Here is a 24,157-nt window from a genome sequence, read left to right as displayed (position 1 = left end):
CAACACTTGATTGTCTGACCTACCCTCCAGAAGTGAGACTGCTCTCGCCCAAATATGTGTTCCCTGAGGATCCTGACCTGCTTTTATTTGTAATGGGCGTACACTTGCTCCACAATTTGTGCAAGTTGAGTGCAAGGGACATGACATTACTTTATTTCTCCTAATTAAATCTGTATCTCAAGGCCTCACTTGATGAAAACTAAATTTCAATTGTGTTTTTAGGGGCTTTTCCCCTTTCCTAGGGTTAGAGGAACATCTTTGTACATTATATGTGCCCTGAGAACACTAGAAAGCTTGGGGTCTTCAGTTCCCAGAGCTACCTTTTCTTTTCTCCATACCTGTTCTTTTCCCCCAACATCTGCTCTTTTTCCTCCAAATCAACTGGGGCCATAGGAATCCACGGTGTGGGTGCCAAGGCCATGGCATTTGGTGTTAATTTTCCTTTGTTATAGTGTCAGGGTTTAGTATTAACATTCCGCTGACCTCTTAAAACAAGTTGGGAGTGTTTCTTCTTTTTCTATTATTTGAAACAGTTTGTGGAAAACGTGTTATTTCTCCTTTAAATATTTAATGAATTCAATGGAAAAGCCATCTGGGTCTGAAGTTGTCCTTGTGGTAAGGTTTTTAATTACATATTCATATGAGTAGATAGATATAGGGCTACTCAGACTGTTATTTTTCTCGGGAGAGTTTTAATAAGTGGCATTTTTAGAAAATTGTTCCATTTCTTCTAAAATTTCATGTTTCAATATTGCCACAGGGTTATTCATCATATTCCTTCCTTTATATCTTTTAAATATATTGTTTCATTCCTGACATTAGTTCATTATTTGCATTTTTCTTGATTAGTTTTACAAGGATCTATCAACTTTATTAGTCCTTTGCCTGGATGGATTCTCTTATTATAAGGGATCTGCTTTCTATTTCATTACTTTCTTCTCTTATTTTTATTATTTCCTTCCTCCTGTTTTTCAATTTTAATTGTTCTTTTTTAACTTCTTAAAATTAATGCTTAGGTTATTTATTTTTAGGCCTCTCCTTTTTTTCTAATGTATACATTTGAGGCTATATATGTCCCTCTAAGTATGGCTTTGGCTGCATTCAACTTTTATATGTCATATTTTCATTGTCATTAATTTCTAAATATTATCTAATGTTCATTGCCACTTTTTCTTTGACCCATGATTGCTAATTTCTAAACATATGGGGATTTTTCAGTTATCTTGTTTGTTAGTGAATTCTAGTTTAATGTCACTGTGATATGAAAATATACTCTGTATGATTTCAATCCTTTGAAATTTGCTGAGTTGCTTAATGACAGAGAATATGGGCAATGTCAAATATTCTATGTGCTCTTGAAAAAAAAAATGTGTGTTCTATATTTGTTGAGTGCACTGTTTCATAATTCGATGGGGTTTGTTAATTAACTTTGTTCAAACTGTCTATATCCTAATTGGTTTTTATTGTCTGCTAATTGTATCAATTACTAGGAGAGATAAATTAAAATTTCTAATATATTGATATCTCTATTTCTCCTTGTAGGTCTTACAATTGTGTATTTAATAATTGCATACAAATTTAGAAATATTGTTTTCCTGGTGAATTGAAACTTTTTTATTATGAAATATCTCTCTTCATCTCTAATAGTACTTCTTGTCTGTTAAATGGTCTACTTTATCTGATATTAACATAGCTATACATTCTTTCTTTTGGTTAGTGTTTGCAGAGTATATCTTTTTACATCCTTTTATGTTTGGCTCTTCTGTATCTTTTTAAGTAAGGTATGTCTCTTTAAAGCAGTATATAGGTTTTTTAAAAAATCCAATCTGATAATCTTTTTTTTTTTTTTTTTTTAAGTAGTTGTTTCAATCTAGTTGTGGAGGGCACAGCTCACAGTGGCCCATGTGGGGATCGAACCGGCAATCCCAGCGCTATGAACATCACACTCTAATCAACTGAGCCAACTGGCCGCCCCCCAAGCTGATTATCTTTGACTTTTAATTAGAGTACTTACTCTACTTTAAAAAGTATAATTGCTAATGTATTTCAGCTTAAACTATTATTTATTTGTCTCACCTACTCTAGGATCCTTTTTCTCCCATTTTCCACCTTCTTTTGAATTATCTGTACATTTTTATTATTCTATTCCCCCCTTTTCTTAGCTTATTATTTACATATTCCTTTATCATTCTTTTTCAAGATTACCCAGAGTTTAAAACATGCATCCTTAACTTATTAATGGCTGAAACAAATTAGTTTTTATTATTTCCTATACATTTTAAGGAACTTAGAACAATTTAACTTCATTAATTTCTCCAGACTTAAGTTCCACTTTGATCATCTATTTTATTCCTTACATATTTTAAACTCCACAGGACATTATTATTTTTATACACTCAATATTTATTTATATTTAACTATCTAATTATTATTTCTATTGAACTTCATTCCTTTCTAAACCTCTGAGCTTTGATCTGGAATAATATTCCTTCTGTCCAAATGATGCTGCTCATGATAATTTAAAATAAAATTAGTTTTCCTTTAGTTTTGAGGAATCTTTGTTATAGAATTTATGCTTAACACTTGTTTTCGTTCAGCTATTTGAAGATGTTCCATTTCTTTCTGACGTCTATTGTTTGAGTAGAAGACGCACTTGTCAGCCTTATTATGCTCCTTTGAAGGCAAGAGGTACCCACCCTTCCATCTTTGACTGCTTTTCAGCTTTTCTCCATTTTTATTTTCAGAAATTTTATTGTTGTTCTTAGGTGAAGTTTCTTTGTACTGACTCCCCTTGGTGTCTTAAGGCTTCTTAATTCTGTGGCTTTGTGTCATTTATTAGTTTTGGAAAATTCTCTGCCATTTTTTCCCAATTATTTCTTCTGTTCCATTTTTCTCTCTCCTCTCCTACTCAAACTCCAATTGCATTTATATTAGGGCTTTCTATAATATTTTACATGTCTTTCAAAATCCTGTATTTATTTTCCATCATTTTGCCATTCCATGCTTTATTTTGGGTATTTGGGGTATCTGCCCTATGTTCTAGTCCATTAATTCTCTTTCAACTGCATCTATTCCATTGAACCCATAGCTTTATTAAAGTATAACTCCCATACCATAAAATTCACTTACTATAAATATACATTCTATGGTTTCAGTATATTAATTCAGTTGTGCAACCATCACCATTATTATAATCCAGTCATAGAGGATTTCCATCACCCTCACAATTTCATCTATTTAGGTTTAAACTTCAGTAACTATATTTTTCAGATTTAGCTTGTTTATAATTTTCAGTTCTCTGACAAATTTTTAAATCTTATCTTTTAATTCTTAGTCGATTTATTATCATGGTTACTTTAGAGACCATATCTGATTAATCCACTATCTGGATCCTTATAGGTATATCTTATTTGTCCATTTTTTTCTTTGTTTTTGATCATATGTTTCTTTTTCTCATATTTCTAGTTATTTTCATGGGTGACAGATATAGTACATGAAAAACACTAGTGATAACATGAGGCTCTGAAATATGTATCTTCCTCCCAAGAGGATTTTTACTTTTGCTGCTGGCAGGCACTTAAGCTGGGGACACTAATCTGAAAATATTTGATTTTTGGCTTCAGTCTCTGAGAGTTTTTCTATTTCTGGTTCATCTTGACTTAGGGTTCCAAGGAGAAGCCTCAATTATTTACTAGGGCTTCTGCTTTTTGGCAGGACCTGAACATAATTAGCATGCCTCAGACCCCATGGGTTTGTTGAAAGTTCTGCTAAATTTCTTAGACTCTTAGCCACTACTTTTGGAATTGACAACTATCTCAAGAAGAAGATCCAAAAGCTATGCTCACCTGTCAGGGCTCCGTTCCTCCCAAATCTTGGCTTTGCAATTCCTCATTGCTTTGATGGCTCTCCAAGGCTTCGAAACTGACTCTTTTTTTCCTTTGTAATTTTAAGCAGCTTTTCTCAGCAGAACAGTTGGTCTGAGCAAAGCTGATCTACTATTGCTAGACACATTGATTACCATTGTAAGTGAGGTGATCATAATTTATCATACAAACCAGGACACTTTTGAAAATGAAAGGAGGCACTATTAGCAATTACATTGGAGCAGTAGGTGCAAACCAGAACCGCCACAAACAAATCAGGTTATATGGTCTTCTCAGTAATAATGCATGGAGTACTTTGCTTAAAAATATAAAATAATTTAAAGAATCAAGTATGCATTGCATGAAAACATTATGACCTTTTTCTCTTAGTTTAAATAAACTCCAAGGTAACTGGATTTCCAAAGCATCTGTCTGTTTGCCTGATACCTACTTTAGCAATAACGTTTTTACAACCCTCTGACACAACAAAGTAAATAAAAGTATATTTTATACACACACACACACACATACACTGGGGGGTGCCAAAAAATGTATACAAGTGGACACTTTGGTCAACGTTGCTCAAGCAGCAGTTTGCTGTAATCAGAAGTGTCTGGATGCTGATGGGAACCACTTTGAGCAGAAGTCATGATTGCAGAAGTCAAGCGTGACTCATATTCATCTTTTGTTATGGGAATATATTGAATATTACAATTTTAATACAGTTTTCCTTTCTTAAAATGTGTATACATTTATATATAAATTAAATATATATTATATATATGTGTATATATATACATGTGTGTGTGTGTGTGTGTATATATATATATATATATATATATTTCAAAATCACATTGGCCATATCAAGAATATAGAAGTCTTGTCTTTTCCCTTTGTAAGGACTGAATATTTGGTATTAAGGATAGAAATAAGCCCTTGCTCACTGTAGGAAAAGACCACTTAGTAGCTCATTGCATCAACAGAGTGAGTTAAATATTCCACCCAGTCTGCTAGTTCCTGGGCTCCATATCTCATTAATGTCCTTGGCTGAGACTTGGTACCTCCAAAAGTATAGTTTTGGAAACTTCCAAATGAGAGAAATTTTTCTGTTTTATTTTTTTTATTTTAAATTTATTGGGGTGACAATTGTTAGTAAAATTACATAGATTTCAGGTGTACAATTCTGTACTACATCATCTATAAATCCCATTGTGTGTTCACCACCCAGAGTCAGTTCTCCTTCCATCACCATATATTTGATCCCCGTTACCCTCATCTCCCACCCCCCACCCCCCTTACCCTCTGGTAACCACTAAAGAAATTTTTCTAAAAAGAGAAGTGAATATAATTTCCAAGAAGAGCACTGTGTAACTCCCTTCCTTAACTTCATCTATTTTATTAGAAATAAATAAATAGAAAAATAAAGAAATAAGTACTCTGCTCTCATCTGTCAGAAATTCTTGTCTTGGCTCTTGAGGGAGCTAGATTTGCCACCTGAGTCATCTTCTAGAGTGAATGCCTCTGGACTGGAGAGCTGTTCTCTGACCAATGCCAGAGCTAAGCCCAAGGAGCTGCTCAATCAAATAAAACATGGCCAATACCTAATTATAGACTCCCCATGCCTTATACTTTGCAGCCTGACCCTTCCTGGAATTTTGATGATCCTCTTCAGGATACAACACCCTGTTCTTCATTTGCATATTTTAGATGGTTTGATTCAAAACAATGTCTTGTGTATAAACATCCCAGCATTTTTCCAAAACACAGGCTTTATCGGCATATAAAGTAATTTGCCACATGCATTGTGTTTGCCTCTGAGCAGTTGGATAATAGATTAGAGTTACTAAGAAGTTAGTGTATTTTCCCATCCACAATACAGTGCAGTAGAGGGGAAAAAAACATTCAAAGAAAACAAATTATGATTCAAACAATTTAACTCAGGTCCACATGTCATTCTCATTTACTGAGACCAATAGCAACAAAAAAAATAAAAATGAAGCATTGAAAACACTGAGCCTAGCAACAAGTAATGAGTTAAACTCAAGTAGAGGGTAATTTGGAGGCCAATAACCCAAAGTCCAGTTCAGCTAAGATTATCTGTGGCCCTAGGGAATGAGCTAAGCATCTCTGCATGTTCATTTGCTAAATACTGGCCTGAAGAAAGGTTGGCCTTTAAAACAAGGCCTAAAACCAAAGGAAAAAGGAGTACAAGGTCTCTACTGAAGGACTTGAGATAGCACCAAGCCTTTTTCTTTCACATTATACAAATAACCTAAAACCTCACTACCACTATATCAATGACAAAGTCAACTGTAAAGGTCGTTCTCCATTCAAAGCAGTTTGTCTATACCCACTCATCTAACCTCATCTAAGGCAGGATCTTATTTGTACTGACCATCTCCCTATGCCGAGCCACTCACCAGTATCTAGCACTCTGTAGACATCAACAAATATTTCTAGAATGACTGAATAAATTTGCACAACAACTCAGAGGGAGCTGAAACGGCTAAGGCGATCCCCTATGGAAAGGCCACTGTTGTTTGTAAAGCCCACTTCAAACTTCAGGGGTTTCGTTTTTTTTCCTCCAAATTTTTATTTTGACAAATTTCAAATCTAAGAAGAAATGCTGAAGGAATAACATAATGAATAAGTTGCAGGCCACAACATGAATCCCTAAAATATTAGCAGGTATCGCCTTAGAACAAGAACATTCTCCTCTTGTTCAGAGCTCTAATTTTTTTAGAGCATATTATATGTTCAAAACTAAATGGTAGGGGTCATTTTCAAAATTTTGGCAAAAAAATTCACATCCTTCAAGGTAGTTATTATATAATTGGGGATTTAAACTGTACAAACATAAAGTAATTCAGGATAATTAGATCCTAAACTTGGTGGCACTGATTATAAGTGAAATAGGAGCTCAGAGAACTGAGAAACCAGGATGAGCTGGTTTTAGAGGGCAAGTATGTGGCAGAGACAGACTGGCTGTTTATTAAACCTGTTTCTTCTTTGTCCTAAGCTCACATCCAGACTACCTTTCCAGCAATGCCTCCCTGCAGTCAGATGTGGCAATCTTACCAAGTATTATTATAGCTAACTGAATGGGAAAGGAAGTAGAATGTTCCACATCTAGGACTGGCTGGTAAAAACCTGTCACTTAAGAGTCTCCACGTTCTTTCCTTATTTTTTGCCAGTGTGATCCAAATAAGCCCAATGACCTTGGGAGCCACAGGTTGAAAATAGCAGAGCCACTGAACTGAAAGTGCCTGGTTCCCTGAATTACCATCTGAATGGAAGCCATCCCCTAATCAGGACATCCATTTGGGATATGTAAAGCATAAACTTCCATTATTTTGATTCATTGCACCATGTTGGGTTTATTGAGGCAGCTAGTATTACCTCAAATAACACAAGTTAGGGCTTAAAATACCCTTGAATATGTGTGGAAGGAGATAATATTTTAAAAATAATGATGTGCTTCTTCTCTATTGATTTCTGTACATATGATCTTCACCCTAGTTTCCCTGAGGCATTCATATGTTTCAGGGAATATTAGGATTATTGAAAAAGGAATTTAAAGAGAAAAAGGATGGAAGTTCATATTTTGGTCAGTATAACTGAAAAAAATACCTGTCCAATCCTCTGAAAACAATTTAAAATGTTGGACAAAATATTTCTCACAACAGTCTGAAATGTATTTATGAGCTCACAAGAAAATGAGGAATATTCAGAGAGTAACACATGTATCGGCTTTCATCTTGCAGACATTTAACTAACTGACAGTGCTTGAGCTTCTCTTATTACAACTTAGCAGGGAACAAGGGACAGCAGACATACTTGATGGCACTGACAAAGCCAGGAACCATCACAGGACAAAGTATAATAGGAGGTGCCCTGCTAAAGATAGAACTCCAAACATCTACCAAAAGGCAGTTTCAAGAATTGCCTGTCTCAAAAGTCAGTGCTGAGTAGAGGGAAGAAAATCTTTATTGAAAATTTGTAACCACAAGGCAGCCCTCACATGGATTTTGAATATGAATTGATTATGGAGTTGGTTCCCAAAATCTCAAGTTGAGAATGTTTAGTCCTTGCTTTGCAGATTGGTGATTTCAGGCAGAAACAAATGCAAAATCTAGAGAAACTCACCTTGAATTCAAACCCTAAAGAATTTCCACTGATAACGTCTCAATAAAATAAAATAAAATAAAAAAATAAAAATAAAAAGAATAAGGTCACAGTAAAATAAAACAAAGCAAAACAAAGACACACATGCATAAAGAAACAGAGCATCATGAACAACTAGCAGAAATAATAGATAGAACTGAACCTGCAAAGACTTCAAAATTTAAAATGATCAGACACAGAATTTAAAACAAATGTTGAAATAAATAAGAAAAGACAACAAGCATAAAAGCTGTGACAAAATTAAACAGATTAGATCCAGGAAATTGAAGATGGAAAAAATTATCTAGACTGTAACACATAAAAATATTATATAAAGAGACATAAAATATGAGAACAAGGTTGCAACATAGAGAAGACAGAGAACAAAGTCTAACATATACCTAACCTGACATCCGGAAGTAGAAGAGTACAGAGCAGGGACAATATTCTGAGAATCTTCTAGAAATGATGAGAAAAATCAATCCACAAATTCTCAGAACAACAACAAAAACATCCCAAGCAAAACAGTTACATAAAAAGGAAATTCACATCTAGACACTTGATAATAAAACTGCAGAATGCCAAAGACAAAAAGAATATCTTAAAAGCAGCTACACAGTACTCTCGGGAAAAGAACACCTCCAATGACAAGTGGCAGTTAGATTTAGCATTGATTTCTCAGCAGTAAAACCCAGAAAACAATGGAACATCCTTAATGTGTTGAGAGAAAAATAACATTTTATACCTAGCAAAAATGTATTTTATACCTAGCAAAACTATATTTTAAGAAAACAGGAAAAATAAAATTTCCAATAACTGAAATAGTTTTCCCTCGATTGATCTTCACAATTGAAATCTAAGAAGAGAAGTGATCTTGGGAGGTGAGGGTGGGTGAAAGAATTATAAACAAAGAAAATAGTGGATAAATCTGAACAAACATTTCTATTTTAAAATGAGAATGTCTAACCTAGTGGGACCTAAGTTGCAAGGTGGATGGTGTGATTGGAGTTAAGGTCTTTGCATTGTTTGGACACTTTACTAAGACTTTTCATAGAAATAATGTAGTAACAACACAACCCAAATAAATATCCATGCATGATAGAATAAATAAATTTAAATATATCCACACCATTGAATAGTGTACAGCAATAAAGAAATAAATGAATTACATTACACTCAGAAACATAATGTTGAACAAAACCCAAAACATAAAAAGGAAATTGCAGAACTTTATATATATATATACATATAAAATGTTTCCATTTATAAGAAAGCATGCACAACTAAACTATATGTAGTTTCATGATTAAAAAAAAACCACACCACATATGTGGTGCAATTATAAAGAAAAACAAGGACACAAAGCAGAAGCCACACACTTCACATCTACTAACATCCCAGTGGTAGAATTTTGCCATTCTTATCTGCAAGGGAGTCTTAGAAATGCAGTTGTTAGCTGATCCCAACTAAAGTGTTCAGAGAAGGGACATAGGTGGGAAACTAGAAGACTCTGCCAAACACATAAAATTCCACAGCCTTAAAAGTCAGGTTGTATCCTGGGACAGGATTTTCGACCAGGAGTTGGGAGGACTCAACTCAAAGAATTCACCTGAAGGCAGTAGAAGATGTTACTTTCACGCATTAGGGATAGTGAAGTCCCTGATCTTTCTGTCTCGATGGTAGAAGGATGAGATGGTGGAAGGGAAGAAAAGAAGAGCCTGTCCCTCTTGGAGTCTAGTTAATTAAGGGAAAAAAACAGGAGGTAAGAAAAGAAGACAGTGGAGTGGTTGGCTGCTTGTCTTGACTCACCCCGGGGTGATTCTGCCTTCTGAATGGAGAAGGTAACACCGAGTATGGGAGGATATTCTTGTGCCCACCTCCATGCGTCATTTGGAGCCCAGGGAGGAGACAGTCTGCAGAAGCCTGGGACACAGCTTCATCAGTCTGGTGCTGCAGTGTGATCAAATAGAGGGAGCTGTGAGGTGGGGTGCCTCAGGTGACCTGTGGCAAAGGAGGGGACCCCTTACAAAGACCACCAGGCCAGTAGGGTTGATGGAGGTTATGGCTAACCCTGAGAGTTTGCTGTCAGTGAGAGCCAAAGTGGAATGGAGCCAGGAGGGAGTGCCACACAAGGCTGTGATAAAGCCAAGAGGCTGAAAAGATCAACATTTTTTGCAAATGGGGGTCACTTATTGGGTCCAAACCCATGTTTTTTTCATTAAACAAAATAGAATGGAAGAGATCAGAATGCATCCAGTGTAGCAAAAATAATATCTTGTGAAACTTATGTTTTAGCTATGCATGTTATTTAGTAGAAACGGCATCATCTGTACATTCACACATATGTCCTACGTGCTTACTAGAATCTCATGATGATGCATCTGTATCTTAATGTGGGTCTTTGAAAATCACTGGACTAGACTGTGTTATAGGAGATGACTTCAACTGCTACTACAAGGTGTGATAAAAAAAATACGGTGAATGTTTAAATTAAAAAATGTATTACAGTAAAAGATATATTGCCATTAATCCCCTCAAAATACTCCCCCCTCGCTTCAAACACACTTAACCCATTGTTCTTGCTGCTTTCTGAAGCAGTTCTGGAAGTCCTTTTTTGTGAGTGTCTTCAGTTGCGCTGTCATGGCTGCCTTGATGTCCTGAATCGATTCAAAATGTTTACCTTGACTTTGGAGAAGAGTCAGAAGTTACACAGTGCCAGATCTAGTAAATAAGGTTGATGGGGACACACCATAATGCTTTTATTTGACAGAAATTGCCATACCAGAAGCAATGTGTGACACAGAGCCTTTCTGTTGTGATCACAAAATACAGTGAAGACTGCTGCCGAGTGCCATCCAACAGAAAGGCCAGGGATCTTCAATATGGGAAGTAGTATGTCAAACCTTAGTAACAGTGTGTGAAGAGTTTCAATTTGTTCAGTACAGTCAGTCAGATGTGAGCTATGGTTGAGAGAAGGTGTGTTTTAAAGTGTGATGTAAATCATTCTCTATCATGACAATACCCCGCGTCACACATCTCTTCTGGTATGGCAATTTCTGCCAAATAAAAACACTACAGTGTGTCTTCATTCACCTTATTCACTGGATCTGGCACCAAACAACTCTGGCTCTTCCCCAAAGTCAAAATGACCATGAAAGGTAATCGTTTTGAATCCATTCAGGACATCGAGGCAGCCACAACAGCGCAACTAAAGACACTCACAAAAGAGGACTTCCATAACTGCTTCAGAAAGTGGCAAGAACAATGGGCTAAGTGTGTTTTAAGCGAGGCGGGAGTATTTTGAGGAGGATTAATGGCAATATGTCTTTTACTGTAATATTTTTTTTATTTAAACACGTACCATATAGTTTGATCACACCTCATCCGATAGGTACTCAATGTCATCAATAGGTTCTGTGGCTTTAAATGAAGCAATATATAACAAAACCAATTTTACCATAGGCTAACTGATATAAACAAGAGTTACCATATTTTGCCATGTGTAATGGACACTTTTTTGCTCAGATTTGTGAGGGAAAAATAAGGATGTGAATTATACATGGGTAGTACTATTAATTCCGTATCTATATAAATGTTTTTAATTCTTTTATTTATGAATTAAATGTATGAGTTGAAAGTGTAATTCTAGAAATCAATAACAATATCTGTATGCAAAATAACACCCTGCGATACAATAATCGGTTTTGTTGAATTTACGACCAACTTGCAATGATGAAGAGTTCTTGGCCTATGATGCGTAAATATCGTAAATTTGTTAGTAGTACATAAATTTTCTTGTACCTTGTATCGGTTCTTGTGTTTTGTAATTATCTGTTACATAAAATTTCTTGTGTCATATGTTAAAAAATAAATGCTAAAATTCCTTTATAATACAAAAACCAAGAACCTAACTGTAAACAAATAAAAATTTGAATTAAAAAATTAGAACGAAAGATTTTTTCCCCTTGCAAGTTTGGGCCAAAAACGTGGGTACACATTATACACAGCAAAATACGGTAAGTTCCTATGGCATCTCACCAACGTTCTAATGAAACGATGTTGAACAAAACGACGTTATTTGAGGACCTGCTGCATAGAACAAGCGGCACCAGTGGGCAAGAGACCTAGCCCCTGGCAGCAGCAGCCACCCCACTTAAAGAGATTTAGTTTGCTTGTCCTCCATAAGCAACAAAAGGGTGCACTCGACACCCCTTCCCACGTACACTATCACAGGCAAAGAAGGGGACAACATGAGGGAATGGGCACTGTTTGCCTAGGAAGAGTGAGAATTATCTTAAGTGACCATTTGGACTATCAGATCAAACTAAGTTTTTAAATGGATGGGATCAAACGTTATTATTTTTTCCCCTGATAACCAATGGGTATTTGCTGGGGAGGAAGGTTTGCTGTAGACAAAATGAACAACCTGCGTTTTCTCCACACACTGGAGTTGCAGAATGGGTGAAACTGGTGACTCTACAATATGGGAAAGGAGGTAGAATAAGATTGTGTTCAGGGGACAAGATGAACAAAGGCAGTGGAGCTGGAAGGAACAAGGCAAGTTCTGGGATGAATAAACCCTGAAGCAGACCTGAGCACATTGCCTGAGCTCTAATGGGTAGATCCAGATTACAGAAGGTCTTGAAAGCCAGGCAGAGGAGGACAGCCTTGGTAAGGTGAGCCACAGGGGGCCACCACAAGTTCCTAGCAGATGAGAGACATAAGGACAAAAATAACAACATAAAAATAGCTACAATAATTTAAGTTGTAACTACGTGCCAGGCTCTGTGCCAAGGGCCTTTCAGGGACTCTATGATTAGCCCTCACAATAATCCCGTCAGGATTTCCACATTACCAAGTCTTAGGTTAACGTGGAATGTGAAACAAATGGGTGTCCAAGTTTTCCAACCTAGGAAACAAGGATAATGGTTGGAACAACAACAAAAACCAGAACAAAATGAATGCCCTTATTGAAAATTTCCGCCGGAATGACTGGACTCTGAACTTAGGCCACTTCTCTTGTTCCATTTTTCAGACTGAAAAGCCACTCTCCCGGGATCTTCACTCATTTTGAAGTTCGGAGGACCATTCAAAACGATTCTTCTTCTAAAGCGTCTATAGTTCCAAGACTGGAAGAGAACGGTCCGAGAAGCCCTGGCCACGTCCCCTCAGGCCTCTATCTTAGTGCACACCAGCCCAACCTTTAACTGCTACCAAAGCCTCAACACGTCCCTAAGAATCTGCGCAGATTGAAGCCTGCTCTCCCAGCTCGCATGCCACCCTCAAGTGCTGGGACTCAACGCCCCATAAAAGCAGTCACTAACCAGTGACTAAAAGAGGCATGTCGCAAGTTGGACACACGCTCTTTATGAGCTCCCCTGCACAGTGGTAATTGGTGGGACATGTCACACTATTGGCTGCCCTCTCTTCCCCGTCTCCCACTTGCGCCCCCTACTGGTGCCTTCCTGGAATTGTCTCCCAAGTAAACCACCTACCCTGGAATCTTCCTTGCAAAGTCAGCTTCCAAACTAAAACAAAACGCATAATACCTACCTCAAGGAAGGAGCTCAGGGAGGGCATCACTTCCGTTCGTCTGTATCAGCTTGCAATATGAACTTCAAAAGAGCCCTATTTGGGGCTATTTACAGTTTAAGAAGCCAATCAGAGTTACAGAACAGACGGTGGGCTGCCCCAGAATGATTTTCCACCCTTACGTCCCTACGACGCATCGTGTCCCTGGCAGGCTGCAGGTGCTCGATAACTGTTCATTGAATGGGTGATCTGCGTCCTCACATTTGTGCACATCTATCTGTAGTACTTCCCTAGACCGATCCTTTAACATGATTTCATACATGTGAAATCTATGAAAGCATATGTACATGTGGAATATGGATTTGTCCCATCGAGTTCTGATCATTCACCTGAAGACTTAAAGCGAATTAGAAAGTGCCAACACCCTACTTCACTGAAAATGGCTACGAGGACCCTGGTTCCATGGCTAGTTCCAACTGGTCACACGTATACTAGGCATAGTGGGTCCCCAGCTAGAGATTTAACTTGCGATTTTCCCCGACACTAGTACAAGGGCAGAGCTCCCTGCGTCCATGTGGGAGTCAAACTGACCCTTCTCCACTTGGTCTCTCCATATGGGGTTCATATGACTTAGGGGTAGGAGAGCCCCAAGGAGACCCTGGACATCCTGCCAATTTGACAACTTAAGCCCATTGTTTCTTTATTCAGAAAGAAATAAAAGAGATGTCCTTGTATTTGCAACCCTGAGTCTGTGGGGAAGTTCATACGAATTACGAAAGCGAATGATGTCTAGGAAGTCTGTTTCTGTGGATGCCACCAACAGAAGGACGAAGCGTAATACGTGGGTAATTCAGGAAAGTCATCCCTGTGGCAAGGGTCTTTCATTTACCAAACTGGTGAATGTGCTCAGGGGTAGGTGAAGCGTAATTCAAACGATGAAGATGATTTACAGAAGATAATCACTAACAAGAGAACTAAAAAGTCCCTCCCATCATTAATGGTCAGACCTAGGGAACACAGCATGATGAGAAGCATAATGCTATTTCTTGCCAAAGTAACAACAAATATTCCCTACCCATCCCTGCAATTTTTCCCAGGAGGAGACTCCATTTTTAATATGGAGGGGGAAGTTATTGACCCTGGAATAGAAACAGAGGAACAGTTGTGAGGTAGCTAGTGGGGTAGAAAATGCTTAGAATTTGGAGTCAGGGGGCCCTGAGGGTGAGAATTACTAGGCTACAAAAGAGTATGGCTCTGAGAACATATTGCCTCAGTTTTTCATCTGTAAAATGGGATGTTAATGTATACTATTATAATTAGTAGTAGTTGTGTATTAATACTAGGTCATAAGGATCAATTAAAAGAATGTAGGGGCAGCACCTGATATATGAAAGCCCCTTACCAGTATGATCTGATTTTTCTGTTTACCTAATATGGCCGAACTCACTCAGAGCAACTTATTTCTTTCTCAAGACCACTCTAAATTCTAAATTTAGTCCCATGAAACAATATGACTGTCTTAATTTAGAGACATGTATTAACTAGTCATTAAATGGTAATTGTTTTCATTTTAAAGGCTGCAAAAATGTTAAGTTTGCCAAATCAGAAAATTTCAGAATGTGAAGAGCTATCTGAGGTTATTTAAAATTTAACCTTGTATAATACACTAAAATCCCCTCTTCAAGTAAGACTTTTAACGATCTGAATCTTAAGAAAGCGACATCTGCACAAGTACCGGGTACACATCCCATATAACATTTGAAGTCCTGTATCAGCCGCTTCAGCAACGTCCAGGTAACTGGAACGTACCCTTGAGTTCCAAAACAAAACCCCAAGAACGTCAGAGTTTAAATGCTCACTCACGAGGAACCACTGGTCTATTATCATGAATATACCTTGGGAGAGTTCCCTTGGTTTTCTATGGCTGTACACACTCAATCTTCTTTGAAATGCAGGTGTTACCCTGTTTCCCTGAAAATAAGACCTAGCCGGTCAATCAGCTCTGATGCATCTTTTCGAGCAAAAATTAATATAAGACCTGGTCTTATTTTACTATAAGACTAGGTCTTTATAATATAATAAATATAATATAATGTAATCTAATACCGGGTCTTATATTAATTTTTGCTCCAAAAGATGCATGAGAACTGATTTTCCAGCTAGGTCTTATTTTCGGGGAAACAAGATAGGAAGAGTAAGATAGCGTTAACCAGCCTAAACATGAAAAGCTTTATTCAGCACAGTTCAACAACTAAAAGTTAATCACAATCATTTTCACCCACTATCACAGACAGCTATTTTGTGTTTCTACTAGTTTCATCCTTGTAGAGGAAATAGTTTCTCAAAAAAAGACAAAGTTCCAGCACAAACTGTTGGAAGACCTGTGGCTTCCTGGACACTGATTATTTTAACTGCCATCTCTAACCCCATGCAGGTAACAGAAGCATGTCAAGCACGGTGGAATGGGACAACGCAGAGAGGGGTCTGTCCTTTCTCCTCTTACAAACTCCCCAACTGTGCAACCTCCAAGAAACAAGGCGGGAGGGTGGTCGTGGCCATGAGAAGTACAAGGCTACTATAGTGCACCTGCCAGCTCTGCTGATTTCTCACCTACAGAGCTGTGCTATGTGAATCAAGGGGTTGTGAAAATCAAGAATGGAACTGAAGGGGATTCCTGTCTGTCACCCATAGAAATCTTAATCCCTGTAGCTTTTGCGATGTAAAGGAGGAAAACTGAGCCCAATCCCAACACTGCCATTTCAGTCAATCTCATAATAGAAGAGACAATGTGAATACATGATGATATTCAAATATCATCTGTATGTTACCATTTTACTCAACACTCAGAACACCAGTGAGTCTGCCAAGCAGATTACATGGCTCGGCAAACTTTTCATTTCATGAATGACACTTAATATGAAATAATTTTCACTGACGGACAGAATAACAGTGATATAACAGCTCCTGAGGTGGGAATAGAATAAATCCACGCATTCAAGTACAGTCATAGCCAACTGATCTCAAACACCTCCATGCGATGTTCCTGTCACTTATAAGGAAAGGGGGCCCTGATTTGTTTGTAAGTGACCCTTAGAAACATCCTTTCCCCTTCCCTCCTTATAGACAGGACCAGGGCTTTTTCATACTTATGGCAGGTTCCATCTTGGGCTAGCTACATGTTGGCTTATTAGCGTACATTGTATTACATATCTTTTTCCTACTTTCTCTGAGCACAAACGCCCTTTTAAATTGTCAAGACAAAAGTTCTCTCTTCAGCTAATCCATTCCAGGACTCTGGAAGTCATTCCCTTGGGCCATCTTTAGAGAATATTTTGGGCGCTTTAAAAGCTGTGGTTTTCAAACTGAGTTCAGAGCAGTGCTAGGGTTCTAGGGTGTGTCCCGGGCACAGACCAGGGGAAGAAAGCAGGCTCTGGGCTCCTGGCTCGTGGTTCCCCCAAAGCGGCTCTGTTTTCATTCCACTCATATATTAGGGTCTTGCATAAGATTTCATTTGGTGCTAAATATAAAACAAAAATGATGTCTTCAAAAAGGTGTGAAAACCATCACAACAAACGGTTCTTTCTCCCTCAGACACTCTTACCCCCCTCCCCAGTCTGTTCCTTCCAATGGAGTTTGTACACTTGTTTTCCTTTAAAGAAGCTAGCCCTTGTTTCCTCATCCAGAATTTGAAACATACACGAATTGAAACAACTATATTTATTTACAATATCTAAAAAATAATACAGAGTTTTGCACAATAATTGTTTTCAAGGTTAAGATTTGTTGTCTCATACCGAGACTCTAAACTAGTTTTAGCAAACTCCCACTCCCAATTCCCAACTCTCCCCCTACATCAAATGTTTGCCATCAGCAAAGTAGGCTTATACCTGACATGTAGTCTTACCGACTTTTTTTCTTATATGCAAAGAGAAAAACGAAGCTGCCTCTCTCCCTTTACCTCTCCAGGTGAATCCAAAATTGAGATTGGCATTTAGTTGGTATTCTAGACTAATTATTAGAAATTTGGCATATCTATCAAAAAAAAAAAAAAAGCCTGTTACAGTAAATATGTGTGTATCTGACAACTGAAAATGAATTGGAACTTTATTGAATATCTTGTTAATTTGTATTGGTAAATTGTACCTAGTAGTAATATAACGATCAATTTTTCTAATCCCAAAGTAAAAATAAACAGAAATGCCAAAGATGTGGGGTACCTTAATTGTGCTCCTCAAAAGTCCCTTTAGAAATGAAGTGTTCTGAGCAAACTATTTGACAGACAATGGAGAATGAAGACAGATTCTAGAAACCAACAAATCCCATTCATTTCCTTCAGTTTGTAAAAACAAGCAACTGACATGTTTCCTGCCAATGAACACAGCTCCAGATAAGAAAGCTCCCTGCAGGAAATCCTTTACTAAAAGAGAACAGTTGTGCCATTAAACTTAACCTTTTTCACCAAATCCCAATCCATTAAATATCTGACAACATGGCATCATGAAATGTATGCTAACTCACCGCAATGATGCTATGTCACTTCTAAAGTCTACAGTATTTCCTATGACATAGACGTAAGATATTAAGTAAACATTGAAATACAGTCAGGATTCTTTCCACCCCCTCTCAGCCTCCCATGCAATTAGTTGATGAAAACAAGGGAAATTTGCTGCTTTGTAAAAAGATCAAAGTGTTAATTCAATGAGATTTAAAACTGGCTATTTTCAATTAAGATAGCAATACAATACTCTAAATCATCATGATTGGTAGGAAGATATTTCTAAATGAATATCAAGAACTTAAAATGTAAAGACTACCATTGGCAAGATGGAGAAATATAAGAAATGCATTGTTTTTATATTTGGAAGGTTCAGTGTTGATCGCTAAAGTCAAAATTTAGGAGCGGGCCTCCTTGGTTATTTTTCACTTAACAAAGTGAATGGGGGGAGGGCTGTCTCCCAACTTTTCTCCTTTCTTTACTCCCCTCACTGAAACCACTACTAAGACACTGAAAATATTCACAACCTTGATTTGGGGAACCTCTCAATTATCCTAAAAACTAAAGCACTCTTCTCTATTCACAAAAGAAGAGGAAACTTTTCTAAGTTAACCAAATAATGATAGTTGCTGTTTTGAAACCATTCTTTCAATTTAGTTTTCCTCTCCTCCATGCTCAGCTACTGAGAACACCCTCCCTTACACTTCCCAAAACACCAGACAGGGTCTTCATTTATCCCTCCACATACAGTCTTAGAGCGGGGATCCAAAATGCCACAGTTCTTGGAATTCAAGTGTGAGCATTCAACTTTGAACCCTATTGCAAAGAGAAAGTCTTCATAATACCTTCCCCCAAATGACTCTTCATCATCCACAGGTAACATTCTAGTCTTCACAGCTCTAAAAAGAGTTTCATTATAACAGTAGACATACAAATCAATTTAATTCCACAATTACAATTTAAAAGGCTCAAAACCTTCTTCTTAGGCTTTCCTTGCAGAACTCAGAAGCAGCAAAATGCCAAGTAAGCACGTGTGCTCATCCTTCCTTTAAGGCTTTTTCCTCACATAGTTTCAATAAAAATACAGTTATGAAACCTAGGAGACTGCATTTTTGGTTGTTGTTGTAAAATGACCTTGATTTGACAGGCACAATCTTAGGTTTCAACAGATGCTGTGGGAAAGCTTACAGAAGCCAGCATGTTCTCCAGGCATCTGTGATGACATGCAGTTTTTATTTTTTTTTAAGGTGGTGGTTATGGTAGTGTTGGGGGGGTGGCGGGGGTTACTCTTCTTGGTTTCCATGACAACCATGTCTCCACTCACCGTTTATTAGATTCCATCCATGTCCTGTGTCTAAATTTTTAAGCCAATTGGGAAAGTGTTTATACATTTAACAACTTCTGGGATAGTGCTTCTTTAATCGAGGTGTTTTGAGGCTCAAATGGTGATATCCACCAGGCTTTTATTTTTTTTAATAATATTTTACATTATTTACTAATTCATATTCTTATAAGGTGAAGAATGCCCTTTTTCTTGGATGTAAAATGCATTCTCCTCAAACCAGATGCCAGAATTTCTTAAAACAGTGCGCAAGCCAATTTTGACTGCTCTTGCCTTTTTCTTTCACTGTTGCACAGACTTAAATCTCACACGTGATACATGCTGATGCACAAGACACTTACATTATCAAAGTAAAGATACAGTGAAGCATCCATCTGCTGATAGTGCTACTTAAGTATTCAGATCAAAAAACGGCAGGAAAAATTATTCTAAGTTGAACAACTTTGCATTCTACAACTCCTGAGGAGAAATCGAGAATGGATTGTAAAGTGATACGTCTCTAAATGTAAGCTAGTAGCTGACATCTGCAAAGAAATTTGTCACCAAAATGGCCTACTTTAATCTGGATAGAAACAACAACAAAAAATTAAACATAAAGGTACCTCAAGCAAACTGCACCCAAATTAAAAATCAATCGTGTAGACATCTATGCACGAGAAGGCTAATCTGAAATTACAGCGCGATTGCAAAGGAAGGTTTTGGGTGACTGTTTTCATAAGTCTCAGTCTAACTGACCAATCAGCGTGAGAGTTAAAGTGGGCTGTAGTCGTTTGTGCAGTCTTCCGAGCTCTGCACTCTCTGAGCTGCTCTCCCCTCTCTAAGGCAGAGCTGGCGATCAATGAAAAACAGGGAACAAAAGGAATATCACAGGATGTCTTCCTTAGCTAAGGAAAATGATTCCCTTTTTCCTCAATGAGCCAGTCGCACCCTGCCTAAGACAGCTCCACATGGGAGCTCCCAGCAGACCAGTCCTTTCAGATGAGGCACATTTTACATTTGCAATCATGTGTCCCAACTGCTAGCAAATGTGTCACCTTAAGCACATCCTGTGACAGAGGGCTCCCTGAGCCCAACCAATTGAAACTAATAAATTAAAGAAATTAATAATCCCACAATTAAAGCTGTAGAGAAAGAATATGTTTCCCTTCCCCATATGTCATCCCCGGAGTATAAACAAAGCATGAAAAATAGTCTCTTCAGCCTCCCCAGCCAGTAATCATGGTTTTCTCCTCAAAACAATGTTTCTCCAAAATGAGAAATATTCTGACTGCCTCTAAGGAAAGTCTCATCTGTAGATGTCATATCAGGATAACCAGTTACAGTATTTGAAAAGAGGTTCAAACTGCCCACAGATTTGACACTGTTTATAATTGATAGCAAAACAGTTGCGACAGCAATGCTGTAAACTCTGTCTGAGCCAAACTCCACATTTAACACGTTAGTTCCTTGAAAATAAAAGTAACGCCTGGGGAACCCACAAAAGTAAAACCCTAGGAAGTAATTAACAATTTCATCAATTATTTGATAATTTAAAAAACTATCCATTTGTTTGCTATTTTAAAAAAAAATTTTTTTAAACGACTATCCACAAATTCCTGAGAAACTTTTTTTTTTTTAAATGAACTTACTTTTGAGACAAAACTAATGAAAATATGCAACTTGCCATCTCTGGATCTCTCCCTCATGGGCTGCATGCTACAAATCAATCAAACCAGGTGGAAATATGAGGGCAGACACCTTAAAAAAATCAAAGGGTGCCCCAAAATGCAGCAGCCTGAACAGCGAGGGCTTCTCGTGACAATGCTGAACCAGAGCAGAAGATTAGGAGGCAGGAAATGAACCCCATTTTCGTTACCTTCGATCGCCTGCCCCCCGCGCTGCTTCTCGCGGCTGCATTGGGGGGCTGCGGCGGCACCGGACTCGCGGGTGGCCCAGCCGCCGGGTCGCGCCGTCTCCCCGCGGAGCTGCAGCGGATCGCGGCCGGAACCCCGGCTCCAGCCCCGGCGCCCGCCCGGGGTCGGCAGCGCGGCTCCCACCCGGGCCCGGAGCCCTGCTGGGTCCTAGTGCGCGCCGCGCGCCCGCCGGTGGCCGGGTCTGCGCCCGCACGTACGGCCGGCAGCTGGTGAGCACAGTGAATCCCCGCGAAAACCGAATCACCCGTCGGCCGCTTTCAAAACCGGACACCGTATGTGCGGATGAACTGGAGCTTACTGTCAAATCCTGGCATAAGATATTAACAGAAAAACATTGGCTACAGCTGGACTCATGGAAGGCGGATGTTAATATCTGCGGCCCCGGTGTAAAGCACAGGGCAGTAACTGGTTTAATAGGTTTGCCCGGTGCACGTGTGACAGTGCATATTCACAGGCGGTAAGAGACAGTACAGGATCAATAAAGACAGGTTTTAAAAACATAACGCAGAAAAAAAGGGGGGGGCTGGAAATTCTGTGTTTAAAACAATGTTTCAAACAGTTTTTCCAATTATTTTTTTCCTAACAAGTCCTTTTACATTTGCTTTCTCTTATTTATCATATGCTATTTTAAATAACAAAGGCCCATATGGCTAAACATGTAGTCATTTGATTTTCAAAAGACCTCAAAATTGCATCAAAATATGCACTCATGTATCTCCTAAGAAATCAACGAGAATGAATTAATGGTGGCATATGGTGTGCCTCATAGAGAAAACTTAATTACAATTTAAAACAAATGTGAAAATTCACAAATTCAGTAAACTGAAAGTAAGTTATGATAGGTGTATACACAAATCAGCTTATGTACAATTCAGAAAAATGCAAGTTCTAAATTTCCCTTTTAACTCTGGAAAGGGTGGTACATGGACCCCTCTAACAGATTACCCTCATTGTCCCCCTAAGGGCTTTCAGCGACCTCTCAGCACACTCATTCACTGCAGGCCACCTGGAAGACAACTGTTAAACTTGCAAGTGCTTATTTAATAACACAATTCTACTAGCCCTTAATTCAAAATAAGTGTTTTAGTTTGAAAAGCCTCTTTGAAAAGTCTTCAAACCTGGGAGCTTTCTTTCAGTCGTTGATATCACCAAGTTTGAAGGTCACAATTCTGTAAAACTGCTAATAACAATGGCAGTGTGGTTTGACACCAAAAGGAAAATCAAATATGTGTTTTCTGAGTTCTATTTTTGGAGCAGAACAAGTCCCTTTGAAAATTACTCTTGCCCTCCTCCTTCCCAATTATGGCTAAATCAATGTAATGGAAGATTTTTGTGTATTAATTAAACATCAAAAGCACCTTGTCTGCTGCCTTATGTCGACGCGAAGAACTAGTTGTAATATGTTACACTTGTCAATCTTCAAAGGACTCACACATCTCACGTGATCTTTACCATACCTCTGTGATAAAACAGACATTATACTTCCCAACTCTCAAATGAGAAAGTGGAGGTATCAAAGGGTAAAGGGACTTGTCCAAAATCACATTTCCAAAAGACCTCTGCTTTTGCAAGTGCACCACCTGGCTTCCCAACTCTTTCCCTATAACTACTGTGGAAAATGAGGTACCCAGCACAAAAATGAAGGGAGGTTTCTGCAGTCGTCAGTTTTCACCTGTATTAGAATAGCAATTTACCAGAATGGAAAGAAGAGACTACTTGAAAATATTTTAGTCTCTGCTAAATAAGGTGGCTAGTGAGACCCAGGCTGGTCAGATTTCTGTCCTGAGGGCATCCCGGCAGACAGAAAACTTAAAACTCTAGAGCTGAGCAATGCTCTTGTCACCTATGCACCTTTTTGTTCTTTATCAGAGACTAAGAATTGACTCCACCTGACATACAGAGGAGTGAGGTTTTCTATGTGCCCTCCCAGTACTGAAAGTCCTCAAAAAACCCTGGAACCTCAGGTGTTTCACATAGGGGGCGGCCTGTTAGTGAGATGGGGATGTCACTGCTCAGACCTGGTGACAACCCAGGCATTACTTCTCAGCCCTTGTGCACCCATGAGAAAGTCACCAGTCAGTTCTGTTTGTGGCAGTCCACTTCCTCCGCCCCTCCACCCGAAAGGAAATGTAACTTATCTGATGATGTGTCCCAAACCACCTAAATACCAGCCAGGTGAGGGCTGGGTGACATTTAGCTGAAAAGACAGAAACGTTTTATTCTTAAAAATGTTAAACATTTTTTTTGTGCAGCTCATAAGGAAGAAGCCAGGCATGGCAGCATTTTGGATGACCTTCTTTGGAATCGCTTAGAAGGATGAACGCACAACTTGATTCCTTTGCTGAAAACTGGTCTAATTGCTTTTTAGTCACACCATCCATGTGGCCTTCCAATGTTGCAAATGCTAGGCTCAAAGTAATCTTAGCACCAATAGGAGGTGATGAGAGGCTGAAAAGAAATGCTGGGGGCAGGGAGCAATTCCTCAAAGCTTGAGCACACCAGAAGAGGTGCTGGTCGAAAGAAACCATTATTCATTCATTCATTCATTCATTCATTCATTCATTCATTCAATTGTGTATATTTCAAACGTTGGAAACCTAGTATAAGCAAGGTACTATTCTAGGGCTCTGGGTATAAAAAAATAAATACTTCCCTCAAAGCACTCGCCATCATACAGAGCCCATGGACAGACAAACAACTGCAGTGCTGCAGTAAAACCATGTCACAGGTTCCAGGGGTTTTGAGGACTTTCAGTGCTGGGAGGGCACATAGAAAACCACTTGACAAAATCTCACTCACCATGTATAAGGTGGAGTCAATTCTTAATCTCTGATAAGGAGCAAAAAGG

The 24,157-nt window shown here is 38.4% G+C and overlaps 1 protein-coding gene across 3 annotated transcripts in view; it reads right to left on the bottom strand.

Annotated features, from left to right (window-relative positions):
• Positions 1–21,504, bottom strand: part of FOXN3 (forkhead box N3) — a 367,936-nt gene extending 346,432 nt beyond the window's left edge. For 2 of the 3 annotated variants that reach the window (XM_019744745.2, XM_019744763.2), the window contains exon 1: positions 21,252–21,504. The gene's annotated coding sequence lies outside the window, so the exon portion shown is untranslated. The remainder of the gene's footprint in view (positions 1–21,251) is intronic. The other variant, XM_074327057.1, reaches the window with a different exon arrangement.
• Positions 21,505–24,157: the final 2,653 nt, after the last annotated feature.

Source organism: Rhinolophus sinicus, linkage group LG03 (assembly GCF_036562045.2).
Source record: "Rhinolophus sinicus isolate RSC01 linkage group LG03, ASM3656204v1, whole genome shotgun sequence".
Classification (NCBI taxonomy): Eukaryota; Metazoa; Chordata; class Mammalia; order Chiroptera; family Rhinolophidae; genus Rhinolophus; species Rhinolophus sinicus.
This window is presented reverse-complemented; position numbering and strand designations above follow the sequence as displayed.